General features: G+C 43.2%; 1 long non-coding RNA gene across 2 annotated transcripts; it reads right to left on the minus strand.

Moving 5' to 3' along the window:
- Positions 1 to 1,306: 1,306 nt before the first annotated feature.
- On the minus strand, positions 1,307 to 11,180 carry LOC141584671 (uncharacterized). 2 transcript variants are annotated; one of them, XR_012517862.1, is made up of 4 exons: positions 9,534 to 11,180; positions 9,094 to 9,177; positions 2,315 to 2,422; positions 1,307 to 1,924 (listed from the first exon to the last, which is right to left on the minus strand). It is a non-coding gene; the product is annotated as an uncharacterized LOC141584671 (long non-coding RNA). The 2 variants fall into 2 exon arrangements; XR_012517861.1 differs by having other exon boundaries at positions 9,094 to 11,180.
- Between the last annotated feature and the right edge of the window lie 3,000 nt (positions 11,181 to 14,180).

Below are 14,180 nucleotides of genomic sequence, written 5' to 3' on the forward strand. Positions count from 1 at the left end.
GGAAAGAATGAGTTTACCGACTGACATCTCATTAATTCAGCCCCAACAGGAAACAGTGAAATCTAACTTTTCTAGATATCATGGGTTATCCCTGTCATCACTCAAACTTACAAATGAGCTTTTCATTGTTATCCTTAACTAAAATATTCAAAGCACAATTTAATTTTCCTTCGGACTCTGGGGCCTCGCTGTGTCATTGCTTGGGGTTGCAATCAGTGACACCAGCAGGGCACCCAGTTGGCCCCTACAGAAAAGTGGCTGTAGGTCACCACATCTTGCAGCCTCGCATCCACTCGTAATGGTCCATTGTAACCGTGTGGATGAAGCGATTCACAGCGGCACACGGAGATCAATTACAGCAAAATGGCCGAGGTGAACATCATCCTAATCAGTTGAACTGCTTCAGCTCAACTGACACATAATCGATTGCGTCGTAATCCATCTAGTTAAAAGTTTGCAGACGCGAGGAGAGAGGGCGGGAGCCACATCCAGGAGGGTAGGGGTTTGCACCCGTCTCTTAACCCTGGGCAGCAGCAGATCTATGTCGTGGGGCCAATGTTATTATATCTGCAAGCTCTGGCTGAGTGTACAGACCACAGCCCTCTTGGAGTTACTGGCTGGCTCCCACCCTACCATATTCCACGTGGGACTTGAAGTGGCAGCCACTTGCTGCCATGTGCCTGGGGCCCTTACCCCCTAGGCAGCCCTTTGAGCTCCACCGGCTGCATTGGAAAACCAGATTTTAAACAGACAACTGTGTGTAAGTGTTTGCAGCTGGTGGGCCATGCTTATCTGCGGAAATGCTGGCATTGGCACTGTTCTGTTTCTGCGGCTGCCTCCGGGACCTGGAGCGTTGACTCAGTCCTCCCTGGCTGCTGACGCCCCTTTAGGGATCGAGACTAAACCAAGAGCCAGGAGCTGCAAAGCTGAGGCCCAAACCCTGGCTCTTGGTGATTGTCACCCTGGAGGGCCCAGTAAGCCATGAGAATAAGGACAGGTCATTGCTACTAATAACAGTAAAAGCACAAAAGGTGGCAGGCTTCTTGTGTTTGTGAATTAGAGTGGATTACAAATATCACATAAGGAGATTTTGAATTGTGTTTTCACATAGATTGTGTCATTTGCAATCCCATGAGGTAGCTTCTGATAATCCCTCCATTTTACAGATGAAGAAACTGAGGCCTTGGGTGACTACAGACCACACTGATGTATCCGAGCACTCTGGGGCCTCGGCTTCCCACCACGTTGCCACCTGCCCCCGGTGAGCCGCCTCTCCCGGCCTCCTTCCCCCTCCATGCTTGCTCGCCTGCATCCTCATGCCAGCCAGGACTGTAACCTGCAGCTTCCCTCATCAGGGTTGCCCACCGGAAGAGATCTTTCAGTGTCTGATTTCGTTATCTGCTTACAAAATGCTTTCATGACGATTACATCAAAAATTAGCTGACTTGATTTTCCTCCAAGAATTTCCTTTCTTACACAGCCCAACATTAGCTGCCCCCATATCCACAACACGCTGGGGCTGATCCCAAAGGGCCGGGCCAGTTAGGAATGGCATTTGGCTGTCAGGAGCAGACTGCGGCTTAAACAAGACAGAATTTTATTTCTCTCCAGTGGGAAGGAAGGCAGAGCTGGGGTGGAAGCTCCCCATATCCTTGGGGACAGTAGATTTTTCTCGTCTGCCTTTCTGTGACAAACACATCCCTACTCCAGCCCGAAAGAAGGGGGAGAAGAAACGGGCGGAAAGGACACGTGCTGCTTCCAAAGGAGTGGCGTGTGACGGTCCCAGCCAACGAAGCAAAACAAAGTCAAAACCAGAAACCACACGAGGCCTCTTTTGGTGATGGGTGTCCCACGGGGCTTGGCTTGGTGGGCTTCGGCGAGCTGGGGCTCCAGCACAATTCAGCCCCAACCTCCAGTCCTAGGCCTATGGAGCAAAAGGAGGGGAAGGTGAGTCCTTGGGAGACTGAGAGGAAAAGGAGCAAATGTGGCTGCTATGGCGACCCTGACAGTGGTGACTGCAGGAAGCAGCTGTGACTCCGAGCCAGGGGAGCTCGGAGGAGGTCTGGCGCGGTACCTCTGAACCCAGCATGCTGAGGCCGGGAGGCAGAGGCCTTGGCATGACCAGGGCCGTGGTGGTGGCCACGCCCATCCTCTGCTGCCAGAGGAGTCGGGCTCTCCAGGGCACCCCTTCGCGTACCCACAGCCAACAGCTCTGGGCAGTCAGTGGGAAATCAAAGCTATTGGTAAAGTCAGAAGCACTGAGGCATCTGACACGCACCCAGGCAGTATCCCCCCAGTCGCTAAAGACCCTGACCTTTTTGGGTGATGGCTGTTCTGGGGGTCTTGGGTTGGTGGGCTTCAACAAGTGGTGTTTGGAGCTTAGCACCATTCAGCCAGGATCTCCAGTCCTGCAGCCTGGGACCTTGGTTGGTAAACAAGAACACATCTGAGACCCCTTGAGGGACCGGACGTAAGTGTGAGTCTGAGTTCCGAATATTTTATCAAGCCTGTCAGCGAAGTGAGTGCTGTCTGTCTGTAGGAGGCCGTCTGCGGGAGAGGGAGGATCTGAGTCCAGTGGGTCTCTCCTGGAGCCAGCTCCAGGCCCACCCTCTCCCCACAGATGTCCTCTTGCGAATGGAAAACATTCAAGACAGATGACAGGAAGGTCCTTAGCCTGGAGTAATGACAGCCGGCTCCGGGCCAGGTTCTAGACACAGGCTTGCGGGCGCACGGGTCTGACTCACCCCTGCCATGCTTGTACGATGGTCTCGGTCCAAATGGGAGCCCCTTCCAGCCCAAACACCTGCCTACTGCATGTTTTCACATAATAATTCTAATTCACATAAATGATGTTATTTCGTCAAGGACAACTGAAGTTACGGTTGGCCACTTTGGGTAACTTTTTTTTTTATTTTTTAAATGGAGTCTCACTCTGTCACCCAGGCTGGAGGGCAGTGGTGCAGTATTGGCTCACTGCAACTTCTGCCTCCTAGGTTCAAGCAATTCTCCTGCCTCAGCCTCCCGAGTAGCTGGGATTACAGGCACCCACCATTACATCTGGCTAATTTTTGTACTTTTAGTAGATAGGGTTTCCCCATGTTGGCCAGGCTGGTCTTGAACTCCTAACCCCAGGCGATCCACCCACCTTGGCTTCCCAAAGTGTCGAGATTGCAGGTGTGAGCCACCGCACCCAGGCACTTTGGGTAACTTTCAACATAGACGAAATGATTATTTTGAGAGGCATCCTAAAACAAAAAGACAAAAAAGAAATCCTGACTATCCAATGGCCTGCATTCTTTAGTTGGCATCAGAAGACTTGTAAACTCAGTTCAGATTCTAAAATGATCTACCTAAGTTATTCTACCCAGGTCAGAAAAAAATTTCTGTGATAAACTCAGACTTGTGCCGGGGATTTACATTCCAGGTTCTTCTGACTTCCTTCGACCGATCATTTGCCGGGAGACGCAAAGCCTTGCCGGCTAAGTGGTACGGCCCCAAAAAGGACACAGGGCTAACACATCCTCGAAAACACAAACAGCAAAAGAAACTCCTTCCACAGGAACACTTGTCAATACCTCCAACAAAAGAATAACTGGAAATTAATATCCCATCCTAATTTTAGAAAAAAAGAACTGGGGGGGTCTGAGGGATGCTGAAGGGGGCTCCAGGGAACACTGGAGCCAGCCCCGTCTCACCGTCTTTCCCACTTCTTTTCCTCCAGCTCTGGAAAGACTCTGGAGGTTCATTATAGCAAACGGTATTTTCTAAAAATGGCCTCCATGCGATTTCTACTTTCATTGCTTTTTCTGAATCTTCCTGCCCTCCCGCCCCTCCAATCAGAGCGGGAGTTTATGTCTATTCCCCTTGGCTTCAGGTGGGCCTTGTAGCTCACTCAATTAATGGGCTGTGGTAGAAGGGATACGGCCTGGCTTCTGGAACTGGGTTAGAACAGGCAACACAACATCCACGTGGCCAGCCAGCACGCTGGAAGGGAGCCCAAACCAGCTCCATGCAGAGAGACCACACGGAGAAGCCCATGGGGAGAGAATCCCCAGGCAGCTGACTAATGAGCCTTTGGGTGATTCCAGGCCCCATCTCTGAGGCAGCTGCGGCCCCAGGCATCACCGAACAGAGACAAACCATTCTGCTGTGCCTGTCCAAATGTCTGATCCACAAAATCTGTGAAAATACGTGCTGTTTTACACCACTAAGCTTTGAGGTAATTTGTTACACCACCATAAAAATCAGAACATTAAGTAATGACAAAAATGTTCCATTATTATGTGCATACTCTAGAATTAACTAGCCCAGATCAACAAATCTCCCACAAAAGAAAAACAATACATATTACAAGGTCTATTAAAATCCATGGGAGATGCTGTCCTAATTGGTTACAGAGACCTTATATAAATGTAAAATAAAATAATGCCAAGAGTTTCCAGAGGATAGAGAAAAATATTAACCGTCTTGTTATATGTTGATTCTTTTTTTTTTTCCCCAAAGGAAAGAAGTTTCACTATGACTTTCATTAATGACTTTGGTTACTAGGTTACCAAAAATTAGACTATTCACAGCTTTTAAACATGGCTGGAAAATGCTTTAAAAATCATTCTATAAATATAGAAGAATATATTTTTTAAAAGTTCATTCAATGTTCGTGATAGATGGCTTTGTAGGCAAACTAGAGTGAGATGGTGATTTTGAAACATCTCATTTTAAAACATTTTATTTCTGCTTCCATGTGGGATGTAGAAAGATGCAAAGAATAATAAAAAAAAAAATCTGGCTAGTGTACCAAAGTTATAATTTTTCTTGACTCTATCAAAGATCTAAGGTTTCAAGGCAATCAAATCAGCAGAATTCCAAAGAGGGAGCAGGCCTTCCAGGGGACATGAGACACCTGACGTTTCTCATTTTTGGCTAAGCACAGGAAAAACATGTGGCCACTATTAGGGATGAAGCTATCAGATAAAATGTTAGTAAATTGGCCGGACGTGGTGGCTCACACCTGTAATTCCAGCACTTTGGGAGGCCGAGGCAGGCAGATCACCCGAGGTCAGGAGTTCGAGGCTAGTCTGACCAACATGGAGAAACCCCATCTCTATAAAAAATAAATTAAATTAAATTAAATTTTAAGATGTTAGTAAATCACTGAAGGTCAAGTGTGGCCTAGGATGTAAGTTTGGAATAGCTGGGAAGCCCAGGGAGTCACACTCACTCACAAGATCACTGAGGGCTCTCAAAAGACATATGAGAAGTGTGCAGGAAATCGGGACTGCTCCTTCGGTGGCACAGGTATGTGGGTGCAGGACAAGGTCAGCTGCTGTCGGAGGACATGAGAAAAGCCCCACCCATGTCCCCGCTAGATCCTTCCTTTCTAGGCAGTAAAAGCCTTCAGACATTGAGGGAAGGGGACCACCTTCTCCCACACACAGGGCACTGGAAAAATTTATGCTTTTATAGAAAGAGTAGAAGCAAAACCCAAATGCCTCTGGAAGACGGGTTGGAAAACTCTAGCCCCAAGGACACAGGAGAAAATCCTCTGCTACTGTGGGAAGGGTACATGCAAATACTTCCTAGTTCTGGGATAAAATTAAGAAGCTATTCCAGGCCCAGGATCCTCTACCAATACCAACCAGAAGTCTGCTACTAGTGAGGGAGGGGAGGGCAGGGAACTCCTGGCCAAGACCAGTCACAGATACAAGGCAGAATTTAATTGCCATAGGAAGGAAGAGCAGAATTGCTGAGACAGCCCCACCCTGAGGTTTATATCTGGCTAAGAATGAGGTTGCATCAAGACAACAAAGAATCGCTTGAACCCATGAAGCAGAGGTTGCAGTGAGCTGAGATTGTACCACTACACTCTAGCTTTGGCAAGGAAGTGAGACTCCTTCTCAAAACTCAAAAAAAAAAAAGAAAAAAAAAAGTGGAAGATAAAGAGAAAAGCTCGAAGATAGGAGAGAAAAGAGGGAACATTACATGCAGAACAGCAAAAATAAGAATTACAGGACACTTCTGATCAGAAACTATGCAAACCAAAGACAATGGAGTGCCATCTTTAAAATGCTGAAAGAAAGAGGAAAAAATCTCTCAACCCAGAATTCTATATTAAGTTAAAATATCATTTAAAATTAAGGTAAAATTTAAAAGTTCTCAAATAAAGGCTGAGACAATTTATTTTCAATTTATTTAAAGAAATTTCTTCAGACAGAGGGAGTGTTTTATGATCACCTTGAGGAGCCTGGGATTGGGCCCCCCTCAGTGGAATAGTTTAAATGTCAAGAATGATAAGGCCACATGCACCAAGAAGATATGAAAATGTTTCTTGCTCATGCCACGGGACTTTCTGAAGAGAAAGGGTCAGGTGCAAGTCAGTACGAATGGCAGGAGTGAAGCAGCATCTGTGGACCTGGCTTGTATTATAACTAGGAGGTGGGGCTGAGGAAAAGGTTCAAACACAAAGGATGGGACTTGTGTGGTTTGAACTTCCTGCTGGCACCAAGGGAAGAAATACGCAGGTCCCTGCACTTGGAGGAGGAATGAGGTTTGAAAGCTATCAAAGGTCAGACATAAAAAATGGAGTCTTACTGTTCATTACCTGGAATATGACAGCAGACAGAAATTCGAGCCTACACCAGGGGTGTTCAATCTTTTGGCTTCCCTGGGCCTCATTGGAAGTAGAACTGTCTTGGGCCACACATAAAATATGCTAACACTAAGGATAGCTAATGGGCTAAAAAATAAAAAAATTAAAAAACTTTTAAAAATCTCATACTTTTTCAGGAAAGTTTATGAATTTGTGTGGGGCCATATTCAAAGTCATCTTGGACCTCATGTGGCCCATGGGCCACGGTTACACAAAGAAATGAAGAGCATGAGAAACAGTAAAAAATTGAAGTAAGTATAAAAGACTCCTCTCACTTTTATTGGAGTAACCACATTTCATATCATATGTTCCACTGTTTATCACCAACTGGATGAAATCCGTAAAGCAACCATCAGAAGACTGAGAGGCAGAGAACAGAAGGTGAATTTGCCAGGGATTTTGAGACCTGAAGAACAACCAGGTGGTGAGTTCCTGGGGATTATTTCCTTCCCGTGTATCTTCATCTGAGTACCAGAGATGCCCACACTCAAATATCAACAGGGAAAGTTTGCTTTCTCTAGCCAGAAGTATTGATAAAGAGCAGCCCTGAAAGACAGAACACATTCCACTCCAGATGAACACCTCAGAAAAAGCTACACCTTCCTCCATCCCCACCCAACACTGTAGCTGCAGGGACTGAGGGCAGAGCCCTGTAAACCATCCCTGCCCTCCCCTAATGATGAGGCACCCCTCCTTATCCCCACTTGGAGTATGGTCATGGAGACCGTATTAGTCTGTTCTCACTCTGCTAATAAAGACATACCTGAGACTGGGTAGTTTGTAAAGGAAAGAGATTTAACTGACTCACGGTTCTGCGTGGCTGGGGAGGCCTCAGTAAACTTACAGTCATGGCAAAAGAGGAAGCAAACATGTCCTTCTTCACATGGTGGCATCAAGTAGAAGTGCCCAGCAAAAGGGGGAAAAGCCCCTTATAAAGCCATTAGATCTCATGAGAACTCACTCACTATCATGAGAACAGTAGCATAGGGTAATTGCCCTTACGATTCGATTACCTCCCACCAGGTCCCTCCCATGACACGTGGGGATTATGGGAGCTATAGTTCAAGATGGGATTTGGGTAGGGATACAGCTAAACCATGTCAGAGACTGCAGGTAGAGACCTGCTTGGGCATTTCTGTCCTGTACTAAGGAGGAAGAACACTTCCTCCAAACCAGTACTTGGAGCAAACTTCAGGGTGAAGCCCTTTCAACTATTCTGATCCTACACTAACATGGGTAGAAGTGGCCCCCCTCCCCTGATACCTATCACCGTGGAGGCTGTAGAGTGACTCCTGTCTACCGTCCCTCCGCTGCACTAAGCAAATGTCAGCAAAGAGGCAATGCTCCTCTCCCACTCCACTGGTGCATAGACTGTGGCCATCCCCACCAGGCACAAAGCAAACAGCAGCAAAGAGGCAGCACCCCCTCCCCTCCCAATTAGAGCAGGGCTGGGTAGGATTACAGATAGGAGACAATCTGTGTATTAATTCTTGGACAGACCCCCAAACAGCCTATGCATGACTAATAAGAATCAACACATTACAAGACTGAAGGACTGAGCTACACTGTCAGATACTGCTGCCATTTCACACGGCCTCTGGGCAACACGTCAGCTGGGAAGACCAGGGTAGCAAACTAAATTGGCATTTGAATCCCAGCCTACAAACGTGTACCAGAACATGCATCTTAGCCTCAACAGGCTGACTGCCTGCTGAAAGAAGATTTAAATAGGAACCAGAACTTCGTAACACAACACTCAAAATGTCCTAGTTACGATCCACACGTACTCATCATACTATGACCAGGGACGTCTCAATTTGAATGCAAAAAAGCAACCAACAGACACCAACACCAAGATAATACAGATGCTATAATTATCCAGCGAGGGTTTAAGGAGCCAACAGAAAAATGCTCCAAAAAGTAAATAGTAACACTGTGGGAGAAAAAAAAAAAGAAAAAATAGAAACTCTAAACAAAAGAAAAGAAAACTTACCACAAAATTTAGAACTGAAAAATAAAATATGTGAATAAAAAGAAACTCACTGAATGGGTTGCATAGCAGATGGAAATGAACTTAGAATTAATGAATCTGAAGCTGGATCGATACAAATTACCCAGTCTAAATAAGAAGAAAATAAGACTTTAAAGTGAATAAAACCTCAAAAAAATTGTGGGACAGTAACAAAAAAAAATTAAAACTAATGTGATCAAAGCCTCAATGGGAAAAGACAAAGAGTGTGCTACCCTAAAATACTTGAAGAAAAAATACTGAAAATTTCCCAAACTGGGCAAAAGGCATAAGCTGACAAATTGAAGAGATTAAGCAAACTCCAAGCAGGTTAAATCCAAAGAAATCCATGCTCAAATACATAACAACCAAACATCTGAAAACTAAAGAGAAATTTTAAAATTTTGGAAACAACCAGAAAACAATGATTGTTACCTACAGCATTAACACTACTCAAATGACGGCGTATTTTTCAGCGGATATCACGAAGGCCAGAAGGACGTGTCATAACTTTTTTCAAGTGCTGAAAGAGAAAGAAAAATTGTCACCCAGAATTCTATATTCGCCAAAATTGACTTTCAAGTTTGAGGGTAAAAGAAAGGTATTCTCAGATGAAGAAAATCTAAAAAAAAATTGCTGCCAGCAGAACTGCCTTAAAATTTTTTTTTTTTTTTTTGCTAAAGGAAGTTCTTCAGACAGAAAAGAAATGATAACAGAAGGAAATGCGGAACGTTTGGAATGAAGATGAGACAAAGAAAGGGTATCTTACTTTTCTATCGCTTTATAACCAGCTACTAGAAACTTGGAAGCTTAAAACAACACATTGTGGATGAGTATTTTGGGTATGGCTTAGCTGGATTCGCTGTTTCAGGGTCTCACCAGGTTGCAGCACAGGTAGGTGCTGGTGGGACTGTGTTTCTTTCTGGATCTTGGGGTCTTCTTCCAACCTCAACTCGTTGTGAGAAAAATTCAATTCCTTGCAGTTGTAGGAGCGAGGCCCTCAGATCCCACAGGACACCCACAGATTTTGCAATGTGTTCCTCAATGAGGAGTTCCTAGCAGACCATCTTGCTTCTTCAAGGTCTGCTGTGGTTAGGCGACACCCATCTGCAACAACGCCATGTAATTCAGCACTCTACTTTTTTCAGGGTGATCTCGGTGAAGTCCAACAGTGAGCTGAACGTGTCCCCCCACCCAGACCTGCAGACTATACCCCAAAAGAAGAAGAACTTAAAAGAATAAACAATTAGACAGTTCTTACAACATAATATCCAAATTCTCCTGTATACAAGAAAAAATTCTTATACCAAGAACCAGGACATTCACAATTTGATTGAGAAAACATGACCAAAAGGTGCCGACATTGAGATGACTCAGACGTTGGGATTATCTGATAAGAATTTTAAAGCAACTATCATGAAAATGTTTCACTGAGCAATTATTAACACACTTAATACAAATAGAAAATAAATGGAAGATATAAAAATGTACCAAGGGAAATTATGTCATAAAAATTTAATAATTGAGATTAAAAACTCACTGGATAGGATGACTCAGCAGTAGACAGGAGATAACAGGAAAGAAAAATCAGTGAACTCAAAAACAGATCAATAGAAATTTCCAGTCTGGGTTGGGCACAGTGTCTCACGCCTGTAATCCCAGCACTTTGGGAGGCCAAGGTGGGTGGATCACCTGAGGTCAGGATTTGGCACCAGCCTGGCCAACATGATGAAACCCCATCTCTACTAATAACACAAAAATTAGCCAGGCATTTTTTTAAATAAATAAAGCCACTCTCTTTAGTCCCAGCTACTTGGGAGGCTGAGGCATGAGAATTGCTTGAACCCAGGAAGCAGAGATTGCAGTGAGCTGAGATCGCACCACTGCACTCCAGCCTGGCAACACAGGGAGACCCAGTCTCAATAACAACAACAGAAAATGGACAAAAACAAACTAAATAAAAAGTGCTTCAGGAACCTGTGAGACAATAACAAAACAAATCTAACATTTGTATCATCGGAGTCTCAGAAGAAGAGGAAAAAGTATAGAATTGAAAAATATTTTCAAAAATTGGCTTCATACCATTTTTTAAAATTTCTATTAGTTCAAAAGTAGGCCAAGAAAAGAGAAAAAGGAGGGCAAGGAACAGATGAAACGAATAAAAAGCAATTCATAAAATGGTAGATTTAAATTCAATCATATTACTAGTCACATTAAACAAATGATCTAAAATCTTCAACTAAAAGTCAGAGATATGAGGGAGTGATGGCTCACACCTGTAATCTCAGCACTGTGGGAGGCGAAGGTGGGCACACTGCTTGAGCCCAGGAGTTCGAGACCAGCCTGGGTGGCATGACAAAACCCCATTTCTACAAAAAATAGGAAAATCAGCCAGGCATGGCAGTGCATGACTGTGGTCCCAACTACTCAGGAGGCTGAGGTGGGAGAATCACTTGAGCCCAGGAAGTCAAGGCTACAGTGAGCCATGGTCATGCCACTGTCCCCCAACCTGGACTACAGAGTGAGATCCTGTCTCAAAAAAAAAAAAAAAAAAAAAAAAAGCCAGAGATTGTCAGATTAGTTGAAAAACCAAGACCCAATACATGCGGTCTAAAAGAAATTTAGTTTAAGATTTGGTTTAAGTATAAAGACATAGATAGGTTACAAAAATTAAAGAACGGAAAAAGACGTATCAAGCAAAAAGTAATAAAAGTGGGAGTGGTTATGCTGATATCAGAAAAAAATAGATTTCAGAACGAAGAATAATACTAGAGATAAAGAGAGACATTACCTGATAATAAAGGCATAAATTCATCAAGAAGACATCACAGGTTCTTCAAAAAATTAAACATAATTACCATATGATCCAGCAATTCTACTTCAGGGCGTATATCCAAAATAATTGAAAACTTGAAAGCAGGGACTCCAGCAGATATTTGCATATCAGCATTCATAGGAACATTATTCACAATAGCCAAAAACAGAAGCAACTCAAATATCCATCAACAGATGAAGAGAAAAGCACAATGTGGGGTATACGCACAACAGAATATTATTCAGCCTTAAAAAGGAGTGAAATTCTGACACATGCTACAATATAGATGAAACTTGAAGACATTATGCTAAGTGACACAAAAGGACAAATATTGTATGATTCCACCTACATGAGGTACCTAGAGGAGTCACATTCATAGAGAAAGAAAATAGGATGTTGCTTGCTAAGGGTAGGAGGTGAGTGTTGGGAGTTGTTATTTAATGGAGACAGAGTTTCATGCTGGGAAAATTAAAAAGTTCTGGAGATGGATTATGCTGAGAGTCTCACAATAATGTAAATGTGCTTAATTCCACTGAACTGTACACCTAAAAATGGCTAAAATAATAAATTTTATGTTATGTATATTTTGTCATAATAAAAAAGGAAGACACCACAATCCTAATTGTGTATGTCTAAAATAGAGTTTCAAAATACATAAGCAAAAATTGATAGAACTGAAAAGACAGGCCAGGCACAGTGGCTCACGCCTGTAATCCCAGCACTCTGGGAGGCCGAGGTGGGTGGATCACTAGAGACCAGGAGTTCGAGACCAACATGGCGAAACCTTGTCTCTACTAAAAATACAAAAATTACAAATCCCAGCTACTCGGGATACTGAGGCAGGAGAATTGCTTGGGCTCAGTGGGGAGAGGTTGCAGTGAGCTGAGATCATGCCACTGCACTCCAGCAGGGGCAACAGGGCAAGACTCCATCTCACACAAATAAACAAAAAATTGAAAAGAGAAATACAAAAAGCCACCATTAGACTTGGAGACTGCAACATTCCTCTGTCAGTAATTGACAGAATAAGTACACAGAATACTGGCAAGGATATAGAAATCCTGAAATATATTATCAAGCAACTTGATCTAATCATCACTTATAAAACACATTACCTGGACCAGTAGAATACACAGTCTTTTCAAGTGTACATATAACATTCAGCGTGATAGACTATATTTGAGCCATGAAGCAAATCAACAAATTTAAAATAACTAAAATAATACAAATTTTATTCTGTTACCACAGTGAAATTCAACTAAAAACTAATTACAAAACGATATCTTGAAAATATATTTGAGGACATTTTAAAACAAAGTTTAAATAAATCATTTAAACAATTATCTTTAAATGATTTATTTAAAAACTATCCTTTGGGCCAGGTGCAGTGGCTCATGCCTGTAATCCCAGCACTTTGGGAGGCCGAGGTGGGAGGATTACTTGAGTCCAAGAGTTTCAGACCAGCCTGGGCAACATAGTGGGACCCCACCTCTACAAAAAATTTTAAAAATTAACCCATCGTGGTAGCACACACCTGTGGTCCCAGCTACTTGGGAGGCAGAGGTGGGAGAATCTCTTGAGCCTTGGAGGTGGAGACTGCGGTGAACCAAGACTGTGCCACTGCACTCCAGCCTGGGTGACAGAACAAGATCCTGTTTCAATAATAATAATAATAATAATAATCTTTTGACCAAAAGAAATTCAAAAGTGAAATTATAAAACATGTTTATATACAACAGAACATGTGAGATGTACTCAAAGTTCAGAGGGAAATTTATAGCATTAGATACTTATACTAGAAAGGGAGAAATGTCTCATGACCCAAGCTACTACCTTAAGAAACTAGGGTTAAAAAAGGAATACTGTTTGTAATCTGTGAGCATTTTTTATATTTAGTGATTAAAATCACAACCTGGCTACTATCAGGACCATTTTCCATTTTCTCAGCATGAACTCACTCTTGGTGCCACATTTCTTCTGCTGTGAAATAAATTCTTTCATCAGAAGCAATCTTGTGTGAAACAGTGAATAAAGCTAGAGAAGGCAAATCCATGCTCAAAGTGTCTATTCCAGTGTGGACAAATCAACAACCCCTGCATGATGGGAGGGGTTCCGTGGAATCATCTCTCTGTGCTTATATTTTTGTGCATAAGAATATGGCATGCTTCATGAAAGGAAGAACTCACTTAGTGCTAAATCCCCGGGGCTCAGGAGGGTGCATGCCTCACAGGGGCTCAGGACTTTCGCTGAATTAAGAAAAACACTTAAGGGTTCTATAGCACAAAGATTTCACCGGGGCTTTTCTTCTGTTCCTTGGATTATGTTTTCCTCAAGATGAACTCTTCCAACTTTCTTTTGCAGACTGTGTTTCTTCCTGCCTTTCCTTTCACCCGTGTTCTCTCCTCCCCTTTGTTATCATATGTATACGCGGTTGCTGAACCATTTCTTCCTTTGAAGACAATTTTAATGAGAAGAAATTTATATGCTGTAAAGGTCACCAGCTTCAAGTGTAACTGGCTTTCTTCCCTTAGCACGGTGCTTTTGAGGTTCAGTATGTTATGGTGTGTATCAGTATTTCATTCTTTGGAGGATGGAATAGTATTCCATTATATGAATGAATTACATTTTGTATATGCCTTACTCATCAGTGGGGCATTTGGGTTGTTTCCACTTTTTTACTATGAATAATGGTGCTGTAAACAAGTTTTTTA

The sequence above is a fragment of the Saimiri boliviensis genome, chromosome 5 (assembly GCF_048565385.1).
Source record: "Saimiri boliviensis isolate mSaiBol1 chromosome 5, mSaiBol1.pri, whole genome shotgun sequence".
In the NCBI taxonomy this organism is placed as follows: domain Eukaryota; kingdom Metazoa; phylum Chordata; class Mammalia; order Primates; family Cebidae; genus Saimiri; species Saimiri boliviensis.